This window comes from Zingiber officinale, chromosome 6A, assembly GCF_018446385.1.
Source record: "Zingiber officinale cultivar Zhangliang chromosome 6A, Zo_v1.1, whole genome shotgun sequence".
In the NCBI taxonomy this organism is placed as follows: Eukaryota; Viridiplantae; Streptophyta; class Magnoliopsida; order Zingiberales; family Zingiberaceae; genus Zingiber; species Zingiber officinale.
The window spans coordinates 79,869,774-79,878,188 of NC_055997.1; the positions used below are offsets into that span (position 1 = coordinate 79,869,774).

General features: G+C 33.5%; 1 long non-coding RNA gene across 1 annotated transcript; it reads left to right on the forward strand.

The window, feature by feature from the left end:
• The first annotated feature begins 3,237 nt into the window (after positions 1 to 3,237).
• On the forward strand, positions 3,238 to 3,739 carry LOC121994111. The gene is made up of 3 exons (XR_006115588.1): positions 3,238 to 3,263; positions 3,379 to 3,495; positions 3,595 to 3,739. It is a non-coding gene; the product is annotated as an uncharacterized LOC121994111 (long non-coding RNA).
• The last annotated feature ends 4,676 nt before the right edge of the window (positions 3,740 to 8,415 follow it).

An 8,415-nucleotide genomic window follows, 5' to 3' on the forward strand; every position in this document is an offset into this window, starting at 1 on the left:
TGAAAACCTCGGTGAAACGGTAACCAAACGGGACACAATATGCTACACACTCAATGTTTTTCCTAGGACTCCAGAATGGACCTCAATAATCGGCGCCTACTAGATCACAAAGGACCTAGAGGTAAGTAACCTAGAGGAACTTTTTTTCCACTTTAGAATTACATGAAACCAGATGTACAGGGACAACAAAAGAATCAAGCCAGATTATGGCACTAAATGCAACCAAGAAGGATGAACCCGAGTTAGACTCAGAAGAAGATCAAGAAGCTTATATGGTAAGGAATTTCATAAAATTCTTTAGATCTAATAAATTTAAAGAAATGCAGAATAAGAAAAATCCAAGAAATAGAAGAAGGGTTCGATGCTACCAATGTCAAAAGGAAGGACACTTAAAAGAGAAATGCCTAGAACTCAAAAAGGATAAAGTCAAGATACCCAAGAAGTACAAGACTCTAAAAGTTACTTGGGACGACAGCTCATCAACTTAGTCTGAAATACAAGAATATATCGGTCTAGCCCTGATGGCGAACTATGAAGAGAAAAGCACATCAGAAGCTAGCATCGATGAAGGGGGAGCGACTTCAGATGAATGCAACGAAGTAGGGGGAGAGTTAGACTTCAAATCTGATATGGTAAGTGAGGTATGCTTCTTACCTCCTAATCAACTTTATTATGATATTAAGTCTATGGTAAAATCTATGTACAAATTTAAAAGTAAAAATAATAAATTAATAAAATGAAAATTTAGAAATAAAAAGAATTTTAGCAAAATCATGTCTGATAGAAGATTTTGATAAAGTAAGACTTGAAAATGATAAATTAAAAGAAAAAATAAAAAACTTGAAAAATTCTGCTTGTTCAAATATTTCTGCTTTTAGAAACTATAGAGGATTAACCTGGTACTATAGGTTTCACAAAAGTCATATCAGAAAAATATCAAAGGCTTATATACCTAGAAAATACCTGATTAACCCTGTAGGAAGGAACCTGTATTGGGTTCCAAAAACTTGTTTAAATTAAAAATGAAATTAGACCTAGGGCTTTCAGGTAGAAGATTGAATATTTGAATTCATTAAAAGACTTTGTCTAGAAGTGGTTGATGATCCAATAACCAAGAATGCCTAGTGTCTCGCTACAGCCTGGAAGCCAATTTCTGAATTAAATATTCAATTGACAAACTGATAAACATAAAAATTAATTGCCTTCAATGTTTGTCAATGACTTAACATTTGTTAAAATTTCTTCTAAAAATAAAAATAATTTCTTCACTTAGAAATTTTTTTTTATTAACTCAGTAATTTTTTAAAAAAATTATTTCTATTAAATTTTTTTTATTGCGCAAAATTTTATTTTTAACTTAGAAATGTTTTTGCTTGAAAATTTTCTCACTTAGAAATTTTTTATTAACACTTAAAACTTTCTAATTTATTGTAAATTTTTTTAAAAATTAACCTTAGACTGAAAAATTAAGGAACCCTATTTTTTAAGTGATCAAAGGGGGAGAAAAATATTAAGTCTAGGGGGAGGTATATTCCAATTGTTAAACTGAAAAATCATTGTGCATTTATTTGCAAAATTAATTATCTTTACACTGTATTTTTTTCATTTCACTACAAGAAAATTGGGATTCTACAACACTTAAAAGACAACGCTTTTTATAAAAAGCGTTGTCTATTTTTTTTTAACAACGCTTTTAGTGAAAAGCGTTGTCTATTTCATTATTTTCTTATTAATAGACATCACTTTTCTAAAAACCGTTGTCTATTAGTGATTTTTACGGGTCAAAGACAACGCAGCGTTGTCTATTAGACTGATTTTTAGTGTCTACAACAACGTTTTATAAAAAGTGTTGTCTATGTTTAAAATCTCATCTAAATCTTAATTAATACAAACCGTTGGATCTAAATCTTGATTAATATAAACCGTTGGATCTAGGTAAGGAGGAGAAAACCCGAACCCTTCTCCCAACTTCTATCTTCCGATCATTTTTTTATCCCGAACCTTTCTCCCAACTCCTCATCTCACGCACCTTCTCCATCCAACTCTCTCCGGCAAACTCCTCTCTGGCCTCCAGATCCGGGGCATCGGCGGACTCCTACATCGGGAGCCTCATAAGCTTGACCTCCAAGAGCGAGATCAGATACGAGGGCATCCTCTACAGCATTAACACCGAGGAATCCAGCATAGGCTTGCGCAACGGTATAGTTTGCTTTATGCCCAATTCCTCGCGTCTTCGCTTTTCTCCACTCCCCTTCGCGTTGTTCCTCGTCAAAGGGAACACTTTTTCGAGCTTTTTTGGCTGGATTTTGGGTTTCTTGTGTCCGAGGGATTGCCGTGTCACGAAATTTTATTTGGAGGAGGCTTCCAGTTTTCGTGATTTTATTATTTTATTTGAGATTTAGGTCATAGTTCTGGGTTTTAGTTTTCTCTGTATCCATGAAAATTTTCATGTGCAAGTGTGGTATCCGCGTAATATTTATGCACCTGTAAGCATGAAACTGCAGTTTGTTGCCCTAACATTTATGCACCTGTAATCATGAAACTCTATTTTATTCAGGGTTCTTATAAGGCCACATCCTGCAATTTGGCGCTTAGTTCATGGAATGGCTGTTGTGTACCTTGTTGCCCTAACATTTTTGCTTTTCCAGGTTTGTGTGTTTCTATCTTTTAATTAGAATGATTATCAAGCGCATCTGATTCAGTTTCATTCTTTTCCATTTGTTGTTTTTGGAAACCATTTTCCTATTTATTGTGCTTTAGTAATTGTCGCCATTGATTCAAATAGGATAAAATTTGAGCCAAGAGTAATAATTCTAATAGTATGTGATGATGGATACTTCATCAACTTTAATTTCTCATGAAAATTCACATATAGAAGATTCGTTCTTCAAACTTTTTGCTGCTGAGGTTTTTGTTGCTTCATCTGTTATTGTGATTTTGGTAGAATCTAGACCTCAAATAATCAATAAAGTCATCTAATAATTCTGCTGTGAATTTGACAAATGTTCCTCTGGTTTCTTTTTCTCATTTCCAGAATTGTGATGATGCTAGGCAGTTTATGAAATATCTCCATCCTGCTCTGGGAGTTAGTAAACACTTGATTTAGGTGCTTTATGGTTTCCTCCAGAAAATAGCATATTCATAGATAAAGAAATTAACAGAATCTTTGTTTGTGCATTCCAGAATTACCTGAAAGATCATATGGAGCTGATTGCCGTATTTATGTCCCAGAGAATTCAAAAAACAGGTTTATCAATGTTTATGTATGATTCCTTCATTCATCAACCTTTTGTCATTCAGTTTATATTGCTTGGATCTTTCAAGGAACCTATACCTTTTTAGATCTTGTCATCACTAATTTGCGTTAGTTTATTGCAGAATACATTATTTGATGAGTTTGTTCTTGCTCATATTTTTGGATGGCGGGGTAAGGCAATAATGATACGAAACCAGCCCCTTCTGTGGGTGTTGTCAATTGGCTTCGAATTGATGGAGGTTCAATTTCATTGTTTTACCTCTTTTTTCTTTTTTTCTTTTTTTGCAAAAATTACTTAAATAATGTTTTTTTTTAAGTTCATTTGCTAACAATTGCAGTTTACTTTTCGCCACATGTTGCCAAATTTCAATGAGTGCTGGTGGGACAGTATTATTTTGGACATCTTGATCTGCAATTGGTTTGGTGAGACCTTAGTTACTCTCTTGTTACCTGCAAATGGATGCGAAAATAATTACTTTAGTAATGGTTGAATGATGTGTTGAACATAAAGTATGAAAATTGCCTTACCTCTGATGCTTTGGTGCCATATTTTGAAATATGGTCTCATACTAGCATGTCTGACAGTACTGACTTGTGTTGTCCAATGCTCATTATCACTAAAGAGTAATAGCCATATGACCCATTGGTAAATACTTGCAGGCACTTCAACTGACATCTAAAAATTTTTGGAAATGCAGCCTTAGTGGTCCATTTTGTTTCTGAGTAAATGCATCATTGTGAACGCTTTTAGGTTGGTCACAGAAGTCTCCCTGATAGTCTGAACCTTCATTATTGGTGACTGGTAACTAGATGGCTCTCGGTTCCACATTATTATTTTCTTTATGTTTCTCAAAATCTCTCTTATTTTAGCTTCAAATTAATTGAGGATTGCGTGAGTAGAGTAATATTATTTGGTGATTTAAAGTATGTCAAGAACATAAAGGCTGAAATTACCTTGTTTTCACTGTCTTGATTGTTTGATTCCTAACTAGTTGTTTTGGAAGGAATTGTCTGATTGTTAATGTGTTTTCATGACTCTTCATCATGTCAATGTATCGTAATTCATTTTTTACTATGTTAACTGGAATTTCTTTTATCTTGTGCTATCCCTCACCCCTTCAACTCTAATATTTCAACTTGTCTAATCACAAAATTTGTTTGTTATCTATTAGCATTGTTATTCTACTTAACATAGTTTCTCTTATTATATCATTTATTAGTTTATTCTGAATAGTAGCATTTTTGTTTTATCTTTTTAACAATCTACATGTTTATTTTAGCACTCTTTCTATGTACTTTACGTGTCTATTGTTTCTTAATGTTGCTTTGCATATTTTCTTCGATGGTTCTATGGGCATTTAGACTAACAGAAACATTAGGAAGAGAGGGATTTTCATTAGAATCAGAACCTCTTAGAGGGGATTCTTTTGATGGAATAGAATTTCCATGAAACCATATTATACTTGAATAATTAAATGGGAAGCACTAACTGCACAAAATAGCTACAAAAAATCTTCATTAAGATATTGCATGTGTTTGGTAGGTAGAAAGTCATGATGATTGTTTTGTTTCTTTTGAGAGCCATCAGTAATGCTCATGTATGGACTTGAAACATATTATTGTTACTTTTGTAGGTGGATACAGGACAGTCGAGATCAGTACACTAAGGAGCGTCTGGATTCAGTAATTGATCAGTACACTAAGCGTCTGGATTCAGTAACTACTGTACTATTTTGAGTAAACAGATTGTTGGCTACTTCAGTATTCAGTAAATAGATTGTTGCTGTTCAAAACAGATTTTTTGTGCTCTTTTGTTTTATATGTGAATATCACTATATACTTTGAAACAGAATTAGTGTTAATTTTGATATTTACTAGCTTCTCATGTAATTAAATACTAATATTACTTCAACGTCAGATTTCTATTATTTTGATGAGTTTGAAATCATTAACTGAGTTGATTATATGTAAAATTCGAATCTAGACATGGTAAAAGAAAATTAATAGTTTCGTAAATATAAAAATAATGATTTTAAAATAATTTTATTTTATTTTTTTTTTAAAATGACAACACCTTTAAAGCGTTGCAAAAAGTGTTGTCTTTGTAAAAAAACAACGCTTTTAAAGCGTTGTAATAGTGTTGTCTTTGCAAAATATGACTATGCTTTTAAAGCGTTGCAAAAGCGTTGTCTTTTCTACCAAAAACAACGCTTTAAAAGCGTTGCAAAACGTTGCCTTTGCATAAAACGACAACGCTTTTAAAGCGTTGCAAAAGCGTTGTCTTTGGTACAAACGACAACGCTTTAAAAGCGTTGTCGTTGAGCAGACTTTTAACAACAGTGCCTTTAACAACGCTTTTTCAGGCACAAAGACAACGCTTTAAAAGCATTGTATGTTAGCTTTTTTGTTGTAGTGTTTGTTTTACCCTACCTTAATTTGGGTTGCTCACATCAAAAAGGGGGAGATTGTTGGAACCCCAAGGTTGTTTTGGTATGATCAAACAAGTTAAGTTAGGTCCTGTTTGGTTTAACCCTTGTGTCTAAGTGTACAGGAGCATAGGAAGTTGAGCGGAAGACGCATCTAGTGAGAAAGACGGCACGGGGAGAGAGCCGACGGGCTCGGTGCATCCAAGGAATGAGGTGTCATGGAAGAGTACACCGGTGGACGAAAAGAACGTATGCGACGTTCAAGGGACGAGAAACCGGGGAGGAAGGTTGCTCGAGGAGAAGATCGGAACTTAGGTTCGGGTGAGCCCTATTCCGGATGACTGAGGTCACCAAAGCTAGTGGAGTCGGAGTGGAAGACCCGAACCGAGACGAGCACAACCGGAGTAGAGGAACCAGACCGTAAAAAGTCAATCCTATTGACTTTTGTGATCTGGGTGCCCCGAGCCATTCCGGGCACTAGGAGTCCGGGCGCTCGGAACCAAAATCTTATCAGCGATGACGTGGACGTTGACTGACGCGTCAGGGATAGAATTCTATCCCACTCCAGGTCCAGGCGCCCAGAACCGTTCCAGGCGCCCAGAACAGTACTATAAATATAATGTTGATTTCAACAGTTTATTCAACAACTTGTAATTCCATTCTCTCTATTCTACTTTTGTTTGTGAGCTGCTAATGTTGTAAGACACTACTCCGCCCAAAGGAGATCTTCAGAAAAGTGCGCTTCATTCTCTTTAGATTAACAATCTTCTGATTACAAACCAAATAATTCTTTTTGTGTCTATTTCCTTTTTATTAGTCTCTTCATTTTTAATTACAAGTGTTCTGATTGAAGCTATAAGTCGAGAAAGGGTTGATTGGCTTTTATAGGGCAATTCACCCCTCCCCTCTTGTCGGCCACCAAGGGACCAATAGAGATGACTACCAAATTTACTTCTCTCCAGGAGGAGATAACCATCAGATTTTGGCAGCTAGACATACAGATGCAGTCGATCCTTCAAGCTTTATAAGTGCCTGAGCAGCCCCCACCTCCACCTACTAATGATGACCAGACTTGATTATATTTAGTGCACTGTTATATATTGTATATCTGTTTGACTTGATCTATATAGCTAGCTACTCTTTGACCGCTTTATTTTGGATAATCTAGTAAAATTTCTTTATAGAGAAGGATATGTTTTTCTAAAAATAATTTTCAAATGGTTTGTAAATTCTAGAAAAAAATTTTACTTATAATTTCTAAAAACTCTCATTTCCTTAATATTCAAAATTAATTTGGGCCTTAAACTAGATCAAATCCATAGAAATTATATTTCTATCGATTTAGATATTGAGTATCTCACAAATACACTAGGTCTATCATGATTGAGTATTCAAAAACTTAGAGCAACATGAGATGCATAGGCCTATCGCCTATACTTCAGATGTTTATATCAGTGCATTAACATAAGTCTGGGCAAAAAATATCAAAATAATAGTAATCAGATTAAGTAATCCATTTTAGTCAAACACTAACTGGATATATTTACTTAACTTGACTAACTAAGTGAGCACTGCTATTTTCTAATAGTTAGATAATAACTAACGGTTAGACATTTAAGGCTGAATTTTTAGATAAATATTTTTTTAATATATCAAGTTCAAGGAGAGGATATTTAAAAATAATTTTTAAAATAAGTTATTTCCTTTCCTAGTACTTGTTGCAAAAATCACTTTCAAAATCACTTTCAAAATATTTTGTGAGATACTTTCAAAAACATCTTTCAAATACTTGCTTTGCAAAACTTCTTATACTTTTTCAAACATGTATTTTGAAAAATAAAATGTAAGTATTTTGAATTTTGCTTAACAAAATTTTGAAAAATATCTTTGAAAACACTTTTGACAATTTTATACAAGTTCTTCAAAGGTTGTTTTTCCACTTTGAAAGATGACTTGTGTTTTTTTAAATATTTTTGAAAGATAAGTTGTAAAACCTTTTCAAAAGTAGCTGTAAAAAACTCTAAAAAGTATTTTGAAATAAATTATCTTTTTAAACAAGTCCTTTGAAATCTACTTTGACAACTAGTTTGTATAATTTTTGCAAACTTTATTTTTTCCAAATGGCTTATTTTGCAAAATTAGTTTTCAAAATGTTTTGAAAAATCAAAAAATTTCTGTCAAAATAGTATTTGAAAATTTTATTAACTCCTCTCTCTAGTAGACCTGTAAGTTTTTGTAATCACTTTTGTATTTATAATTTGGTATACTTATTTGCTTAGTTTGATGAATGCCAAAGAAGAAGGGTTAAGGTTTAAGTAAGAAAATAATAAAATCTAAATATATATGAAAAACTTAATCCCAAAAAGATAAAAAGATTAAACTTAATGGTTAAACTTAATTGTTTCACTTTCTTATATATGCTTTTACTTATTTTTCCTAACTTTAACCTAGGTTCTCATTACATCAAAAAAGAAGGAGATTATTGGTGCATTTGGCACTAATGATCAAATCTGAGTTTTGGTGAATGACAAATGAATTAAAGTTAGATGATTTGTTGATCTAACCTTGTTACCGAGTGTATAGGGTTGACTAACTTGACAGATCAAGAGGACCTGACACCATGTAGGAAGTTCAGAAAGAATGTGTGATTCCTGAGTGGTGAAGTCCAAATGTAGGATTCTGACAGGAAGAAGTCCGAATGTGCGATTCTGGCAGAAGATCGGGATATTCGAT